Source organism: Ovis aries, chromosome 18 (genome assembly GCF_016772045.2).
Source record: "Ovis aries strain OAR_USU_Benz2616 breed Rambouillet chromosome 18, ARS-UI_Ramb_v3.0, whole genome shotgun sequence".
NCBI classification, from domain to species: Eukaryota; Metazoa; Chordata; class Mammalia; order Artiodactyla; family Bovidae; genus Ovis; species Ovis aries.
The window spans coordinates 64,450,965-64,459,534 of NC_056071.1; the positions used below are offsets into that span (position 1 = coordinate 64,450,965).

The 8,570-nt window shown below is 55.2% G+C and overlaps 1 long non-coding RNA gene across 1 annotated transcript in view; it reads right to left on the reverse strand.

The window, feature by feature from the left end:
* Positions 1 to 1,705: 1,705 nt before the first annotated feature.
* Positions 1,706 to 8,570, reverse strand: part of LOC121817135 (uncharacterized) — a 30,752-nt gene continuing 23,887 nt past the window's right edge. The window contains exon 3 of the long non-coding RNA XR_009597298.1: positions 1,706 to 8,125. This is a non-coding gene — a long non-coding RNA (uncharacterized LOC121817135). The remainder of the gene's footprint in view (positions 8,126 to 8,570) is intronic.

Consider the following 8,570-nt stretch of genomic DNA (forward strand, 5'->3'; position numbering starts at 1 on the left):
CTGCTCATCATGATGCTAAATTCAGCCATGGTGTTGGGCAAGCCGGTGGCGATCACTGTCAGGTAACGGCAAGGGGCGGGCAGCCCCACCGGGGACACCGGCTGGAAGGCCCTCGCTCAGCACGGGTTGGGTGGCCGCTCTGCCGTCCACCACAGCCCAGTCTTGCCCGAGCCTTCCATAGCTCTTTTTTTTTTTGCTTCTCTAATGGAAAAAAGTAGAGATGACTTTTTAATGACCGCCCTCGTTTTGCGAGTAGGCAAATGTGAATCCAAACACAGTTTATAGAAATGGAATTATTTGAGCCCTAACCGTGATGTTTAAAATGGTTCTCAAAGGGACGTTAAAGTCTTGAGAGCAGAGGAGGATGGCTGAGGAGGAGTTGGGGTCCTAGTTGATCCACCCTCATCCTCCCCGGGGGCTCCCTGTCCTCACCGGGGCGGTTACAGAAAAGCCGCCCAGGATCAGCCGCTCCCTGGAGTCCTGGCGACAAGCTCACCCTCCTCAGGCCTCGCAGCGGGTGGGCTGTGACCCAGGCCCCTCGGTTTCCTTGTCTGTCAAGCGGTCCCTGTGACTCCTCCCCACCCCACCCCGCCACCCACCACCAATGACAAAGGTGCCGAAGTCGCTCCTGGAGCTGGGGCTCAGTGACGACCTTGGGGACGCCCCCGTGTGTCTGGTGGCGGCCGCTCCACCGCGGAGGGCACCCGGTGTGACGGCCCTTCGGCGCTGGTGCAGCTGCTGGAGCGGCTGTCCTCAGATGGGGCCTTCCCGTGCCCGCACCCCCCACCCCACACACACACACCCCGACGTGCTCACACTGGTAGCACACGCAGTCAGAACATGCGCGGGGGCGGGAAGAGAGGGGCGGCCCCGGCACCAAAGGTAACGTGGAGAAGTCGGCCTAAGGCTGCACTCTCTCTGGTGGGGGCCCTAATAGAGTCTTCACGGCCCTCTCCGAGTGCGCTTGCTAGAAATCTCTCAAATTCCCTGCAAATTTAATGACACCGGCCACTGCCTCCTGCAGCCCCAGGGCCCACGCGGGTAGGGCTGGGAGCTGAAGCTTCCGTTCTGGCCAAGCAGGGGAAATAGCCCCAGGGGACACGTTCACCCCACATCTGCTTAGAGGGTGTTCAGACTGCACTGAAGGCAGGCTCCCCAGGACTTAGCCCAGGTGAGCACACAGCAGGTCGTGTCCACAGGAAGTGCTGCTGTTGAGCGGACTGTCTTAAAGCTTTCTCTCTTTGGGTCAGAGTCCAGATGATTCCATAGTAAACGCTTCTGCTAGGAAACCTAGAGGTTGCTTCTTCCACAATTGTTTCTCTGTGAGCTTCAAAAAGACTGGAGTATAGAGCCTGCTATGGAGGGCAAACTGAGCCAAACCCAGCCCCAGGGCAGGTGGGGGTCACTCGCATGACGGGTAGAGGAGAAAACAGGCCTCCTGGACCCCGAGGGCAGCCTGACACTCAGAGGCCATGGATGGGAGGGCTGTTGCCAAGTTTAGCATCCCAACATCAGCACCTCAGGCTCCCTGATTCCCCAGAAGGACACGTGGAAGTAAATGGAGCTGCTGTCCTCACGGTTCATGAGCAGATGGATCCAGATGGAAGTCAGCGCAGGGAGAGATGCGCGAGCCAGTGGGGTGGTCTGGGACCGGCTGGGAGCTCCCCACCCCCCTCCACCACCCAGCTCCTCCCTCCCTCCACCCCGCTCCTCCTGGCCATCGCGGCCCCAGCCTTGGAGTCCAGTTTCATTGGGGGTCAGTCACACTGACATAACTGACGAATGTCGTCCAATCCCCCCAAAGATGGAGCTGATTCTATGCAGCCCAAGCTCTGCCCCCCTACCCCCAAATCCCACCGTTAGCACAGACTCTCCAGGGAGGCCCAAGGCCCCCAGACGAACTTATCAGGCAGGACGTTCCCAGGGCCGAGAGGTGACCTGCCTGGAGCAAAGGGCAGACCTGTGTCGGGTCAAGGGGAGCCCTTGGGGGCTCAGCCGCCTCACAGATGAGCGGGAGGCACAGAGAGGTTGGTTAACTGTCCCGGCCACGGCCAGCACGGGGCAGAGCAGGCAGCCGGTGGCGCCTGTGTGTGGGGCCTTTAACAGCTTCCACCACACAGGCAGGGGGAGACAGGAAGAGGAGGGGGCTTCTGGCTGAACTGTGAGACCTGCTTTCAGACTGAGCCGCTTGAGGAAGTCGAAGATTCCAGAGAGGAGACTCACGAGCTACCCAGCAGAGGGACAGAGCGTGAAGAGGAGGCTCCATCACTCCGGGAGGACGCAGTTCTGCACCCGGGAGTGGCCCGGAGGTGACTTGTATTTAACATCAGCATCAAACAAACCTGAAAATACGCCTCGCTTTACATTTTCCCCTTCAACTCAGAGTCTGAACGTGGGGGAAATGTGTTCCCTGCCCCCTGGGCCTCTAGAATAGGCTGGTCGGTGAGGGCATCCTGATAAGTAAGGAGTGGTGGAACGGGAGGTGTCTAGGTAACCAGTGGTCTTGGTTACCCGCCTAGCCAGACAGGGGCCCAGGAGTCTCCAGGGTGGGGATCTCAGGCAAAAGAGGCTTCCTGACTTCACTCATTCATTCATAACCACCATGAACACCACAGGCCCGCTGCCCAAACCAAGACGCAGTCCAGTAACTCTAAGTTACCACTAGATCCCTTGTGAGCTTTCTTTTCCAGCCCGGAGACTGGCATGACTTCCCCTCAAAGCAAGTTGCTTCGTGGGTGAGGATACCCAGGTCCACAGGTGCTCAGTGAGCAGAAAAGCCACGTCTCCCAATTCCCAGCCCCTTGCTTTTGTCGACATGATTTGAGACCCCAAATCCGCCCCATCTAAGGTGACACGGGAACCGTATCGGATCCCTGATGGCCATGCCCAGGACCCCACCGCCCATCTGCTCACACAGTGCTGGGCATGACAGAGGGCTCCTCTGTCCTCCAGGGCACTGAGCCAGTTCCCTCCCTTTGTGCCCACTCAGTCGTGTCTGACTCTCTGTGACCCCACGGACTGTAGCCCGCCAAGCTCCTCTGTCCATGGGATTCTCCAGGTGAGAGTACCAGAGTGGGTTGCCATTTCCTCCTCCGGGGGATCTTCCAACCCAGGGATCGAACCCCGTCCCTTTCGTCTCCTGCACTGACAGGCAGGCTCTTTACCACTGTGCCAGCTGGGTCAGGAAGCTGTCCTTCACCCAACATGCTTCTCCTCCACATTTGGCATTAAGCCCTCATGAAACACGAGCGTAAGTAGTAGTTTTCTAGTAATTCCTTGCTTGAAAACAATTGGCGCCACTGTGTGCCACCCTGACCCCCTGGAAAAACTAGAAATACAGCAGCAATGTTGGTCTGCCTCCGGTTCTGCAGAATCTGGGATTCCAGGAACCATGGTCTAGTTCAAAACCCTTGTTTTACAGAGAATGAAACAGACCCAGAGACGGGAAAGCCCGGATGAAACCAGTAGATGCCGGTCCCCAGCCCATCGCACACGTCTAATGAGACCCCGGAGGTGTGTGTGTGTGTGGGTCATCCTTTATGTGGCCTGCCACGTGTATTCTTTCTAGGTTGTGAATTTTTTAAATATCTCTCTAGGAAAATGAAATACTTAGGACAGGCAATGAGCTTCATATGGAAATGTTGTTTAACAAGTGAAAATTTAAATATTTTCAGAGTGAAAGAAAAAAATTCTCATGGAATTCCCTGGTTTCCCAGTGGTTAGTGTTCGGTGCTTTCCCTGCCAGAGCCCAGGTTCCATCCCTGGTCGGGGAACTAAGATCCCCCACGCCACACAGCATGTATAAAATAAATAAGTCCCATATTAAAGTTGTTCAGTCGTGTCCGACTCTGCGACCCCATGGACTATACAGTCCATGGAATTCTCCAGGCCAGAATACTGGAGTGGCTGGCCTTTCCCTTCTCCAGGGGGTCTTCCCAATCCAGGGATCAAACCCAGGTCTCCCGCATTGCAGGCAGATTCTTTACCAGCTGAGCCACAAGAGAAGCCCAAAATATTAAAATCCAAGTTTCTCAGAACATTTGGGAAAAGCATTTTGAATCATCTTCAGTCCATTATCCAGGATGTACCAGAAGTGTTCAGTCATTTATAACCACACATTTCCTATTTTTAAAAAAGTACCATATTTTTCACTCGTTGACCTTGCAAAATCTGAGTATAAAAAAAACCCAAAAACCAAACCCAGGCTGCTAAGAGTGAAGATGTGACCTGAGTGAACACAGTGGAAAGAATTCTGAACAACAGATGTCTGTGCATGTGTGGGTGCTGGGGCCTCCGGGTGCCTGGGACGGTCTCGACACCCCACACACACGGGCCGGCGCTGGCAGGAGGGGCCACACCTCCCAGCCATGACCCTGACACCTGCACCCCAGGGAGCAGCGCCACCATCTCCGCTGGCCAAAGCCGGAAGCCAGCCTGGATTCTCCCTGCACTTGGAGTCTTAAATCCCGGAGGCCACGCCTCCCAGGTCCATCTGTCCATCTGCCTTACCCAAGCTTCGCTCTTGGGCCTCCATCCCCGGCTTCCAGCATCCCCTGGACAGTGTGACAGCCTTCTCTCCAGAGCATCTTAAACAGTGATCACATCACCCTCTTGCTTAAAACCCTTGAGCGGCTTCACCAGGCATTTAAAGCCTGAACTCCTTGCTGCGGAAGCAAGTCTCTGATCCGACTCCTGCCGACCTGTTCCGTCACTGGTCTCTGAGTCTTACCCCTTTCCTGCCTCGGGGCCTTTGCACAGGCTGCCATGCCCATGCCATCCCCAACGTGGCCTGGCCGACTTCTTGTTATCCCACGGGTCTCAACGGCCATGTCTTTTCCTCAAAGAGGCCTTCTCTGACCACCCTATCAAACTGGATATCCCCATTCCTCTCAGCCCACTCCTTCCTTCAGAGCCCCGATACAATTTGCAATTTTGTTTCTCAGTTAAGAGCCTCCACCTTAGTTAAGCGCCTCCATCGCTAGACAGGGACCTCACCTGTTTTTCACTGTAGGTCACCTGTGCCCAGCTCCGTCCCTGGGATACTTTGCTCACTTGGTCAAGCGAATGAAGGTATAAAGGGCTGGATGTCCACCCGAGAGGGGCTGTGCACCCAAAGGAGGTGGCCGTGGGGAAGAGGATCTTTTGGCCCTCATCCCTTTGGTGTTTATGGGATGTGCCAGGCAGCGATGGTGGGGATGAGCAGCACAGACCTCAGCACCTGGGCAGGGAGAGGGCGGGGTTCTGCAGGAGCACCCCATTGGACTCCGCCCACTGAGGGCGGAGAATATTACAGGCAAGTGGGAAGCGCTCAAAGACCCAGAGGTAGGAAAGGCCTGAAGTTCTGCTGGAGCTCCGCTGTCACCAGAGGGCCCAGGGACAGTGGTCACAAAATGAAGCTGTAGACACGTGCAAGGGCCAGCGGAATGCAGACTTTAGCCCATGGGTGGTGGGCAACTGAAAAGAATTCTACCCAGAGGGAGTGACAAGATTAGAACAGGCAGGGGACAGGTAAGCCCTGCAAGTTGACAAGAGCTAGGGCGGGTGGGGGCTCCCGTGCAAAAAAGTGAGGACCGGCTGGGAGGAGCCGGAGCCAACTGAGGGTGCCAAGCCTCTGCTGCCACTGGGACTCAGGGCGCCCGGCTGAGGAAACCAGGAGTGAAGAAACCCTGGCGTGCCAAGGAGTCAGGCTGGATGGCATAGGGAGGAAGGGCGGTGCCCGGAGAGGGCTGTGCGGGGTCCCCTTGCACAGAGGGCAGCCAGCGTGCCGCCCCCAGGCAATGTCCACGTGCTCTCTCTCGGGCTGTGCACTGACCCAGGAGGCAGCCCGGGGACAGAGACTCGGAGGGCACGGGGCCTGCCCTGTCCTGAGCAGAGCAGAGCTGGAACCTCATCCCGGCGACGGGAATCCAAACACTGCTCTCATCTATCACCCGCCCCTGCCCACCCAGGCCCCTGACCAGACATGGCAGGCCTGCCAGAAAGAGGGGCAGCAAGGGGACCCAGGGGCTTCCAGGGCACGAGTGGTAAGGAACCCACCTACCAATGCAGGAGATGTAAGAGACACGGGGTCAATCCCAGGGTCACGAAGATCCCCTGAAGGAGAGCATGGAAACCCCCTCCAGTATTCTTGCCTGGAGAATCCCATGGGCAGAGGAGCCTGGTGGGCTGCAGTCCACGGGGACACAGAGGTGGACACGACTGAAGCGACTGAACCCACACGCGTGCACGCGAGGAGACGCAGCGCTAAGCGAAGGAAGGGAGGGAGAAACTCACGTAGAGGCACAGGTTTGGGGCAAGTAGATGAAGGAGATGCTCTCTGATGCCCTGGATTTTCTCAGTGAATCCTGAGTGTGCAGTGAGGCTGTACTGAAAGTCAGGCCAGTGCTGTGATTCTCTCTGGCTGCACAGGGAGGGAGGCGGGGAGGCCCCACCTCCCCGCACCTGCTTGCCCCCTCCTCCAGGAGTAAGGTTTTGTGATTTAGTTTCTTGGGCTCCAAATCGCTGTGGATGTTGACTGCAGCCATGAAATTAAAGGACGCTAGCTCCTTGGGAAAAAAGCTAAGACAAACCTAGACAGTGTATTAAAAAGCAGAGATGTCACTTTGTTGAGAAAGGTCCATATAGTTAAAGCTATGGTTTTTCTAGTAGACATGTATGGATGTGAGAGTTGGACCATAAAGAAGGCTGAGCTTGAAGAATTAATGCCTTTGAACAGTGCTGTTGGAGAAGACTCTTGAGAGTCCCTTGGACCGCAAGGAGGTCAAACCAGTCAATCCTAAAGGAAATCAACCCTGAATATTCATTGGAAGGGCTGAAGCTGAAGCTCCAATACTTTGGCCACCTGATGCCAAGAGCCAGTTCATTGGAAAAGACCCTGATGCTGAGAAAGACTGAAGGCGGGAGGAGAGGGGGACGACAGAGGGTGAGATGGTTGGATGGCATCACCAACTCAATGGACATGATTTGAGCAAACCACGGGAGACGGTGAAAGACAGGGAAGCAGGGTGCGCTACAGTCCACAGGGTCACAAAGAGTCGGACACAACTGAGCGACTGAACAACAGCAATAGAATTAACTCTCCATGAAACCTACTCTTTCAAGGACGCTACAGGTGATGATCCAGAATTGACAAGAGAAAGCTGGCCCTTCTCTCACCATAAAGGAGGACAAAGAATCGGTTTCCTCCGATGGGTCCTCCCTTGGGGTGCATCCCTCTAAGCTCTGAGGAGACCTCCAGCAGGTGATTACCGTAACGCTCCCCTGTCCTGATGCCAGAGGACCCATCCACCCCCAACCGCGTTCCAGCTCGGCCTCCGAGGCTGGGCTCTAGGGAGGAAAGCGTCCTGCAGCCTGCAGATTGGGTAGAGATTCCAGTTCCCTTGCCCTCCAGGCTCCCAACTGCGACATGCAGGTAATGGTTCAGTCCTTGGAGGTGTTTGGGAGGATTAAAGAGATGATAATTTAAAGCAGGCAGAGGAAGCCAGCAGATGGCACCTGCTATAATTACGACATACCCACGCCCCATCTCACAGCGAGAAAACAAGGGCTCCGAGAGGGAAGGGGGCTCATCCATGGAAAGTCAGCCACCCTGGTGGGGTGCGCTGGTCACCACAGAGCTGAGAAAGAAATTCACATTGCAGTGGGGGTGGGGGTTGGGGGGCAGCGGGAGGAAAGAGCATCTTCGTTTATTGTTGATGGATATGCGACCTTGTATAACTCTTCAGAAGGGCAGCTGAGTAATATTAAAAATATTTTAAGAACTTCCCTGGTGGTCCCAGTGGTTAAGGATTCGCCTGCCAATGCAGGGGACATGGGTTTGATCCCTAGTCCAGGAAGATCCCACATGCAGTGGGGCAACTAAACCCGAGCGCCACAACTACTGAGGCCCACATTCCCTAGAGCCCACGCTCTGCAAAAAAGAGAAGTCAGCACAAGCAGAAGCCTGAGCACCACGGCTAGAGAGTAGCTCCCGCTCACCGCAACTAGAGAAAGCCTTCGTGCAGCAACGAAGACCCAGCACAGCCAAAACTGAATAAATAAATAAGTAAAAAAGAAAAAAAGACTTCACCTTCCAATGCAGGGGGTACCTTCACCTGGTCAGGGCAGGTAACAGCTCACATGTCTCCTAGCCAAAAAAAAAAAAACCATAAAACAGAGGCAATATTGTAACAGATTCAAGAAAGACTTTAAAAGCGATTCACATCCCAAAGAAATCTGTAAGAAATCTTTTAAATGTCATGCCTTTCACACTGCAAGTCGGCTTCTGGGCACTTCGCCACCAGTAACACTTGCACGGGAGAACATGGCTGCCAGCCTGAGATGGCCACAGTAGCCTTGGTCTCTACAGTGAAAAGTGGTGGAAGCCACAGAGAACTTCTTCATAAATAAAGGTGCATCCGGAGAACTTAGAGTTCCTGGCACATAACGGCTCCGTCCAAACCCCGGCACGAAGAGAGGACGAAACTCCAGCCTGGTTCCTGTGGCACGAGGCTGTGTCCCTAGGAGGACCCCAGGACCCCCCTCCCCATTAAAACACCTGCCTGAGAAAGCCAGGTGACTGCCCCAGGAGA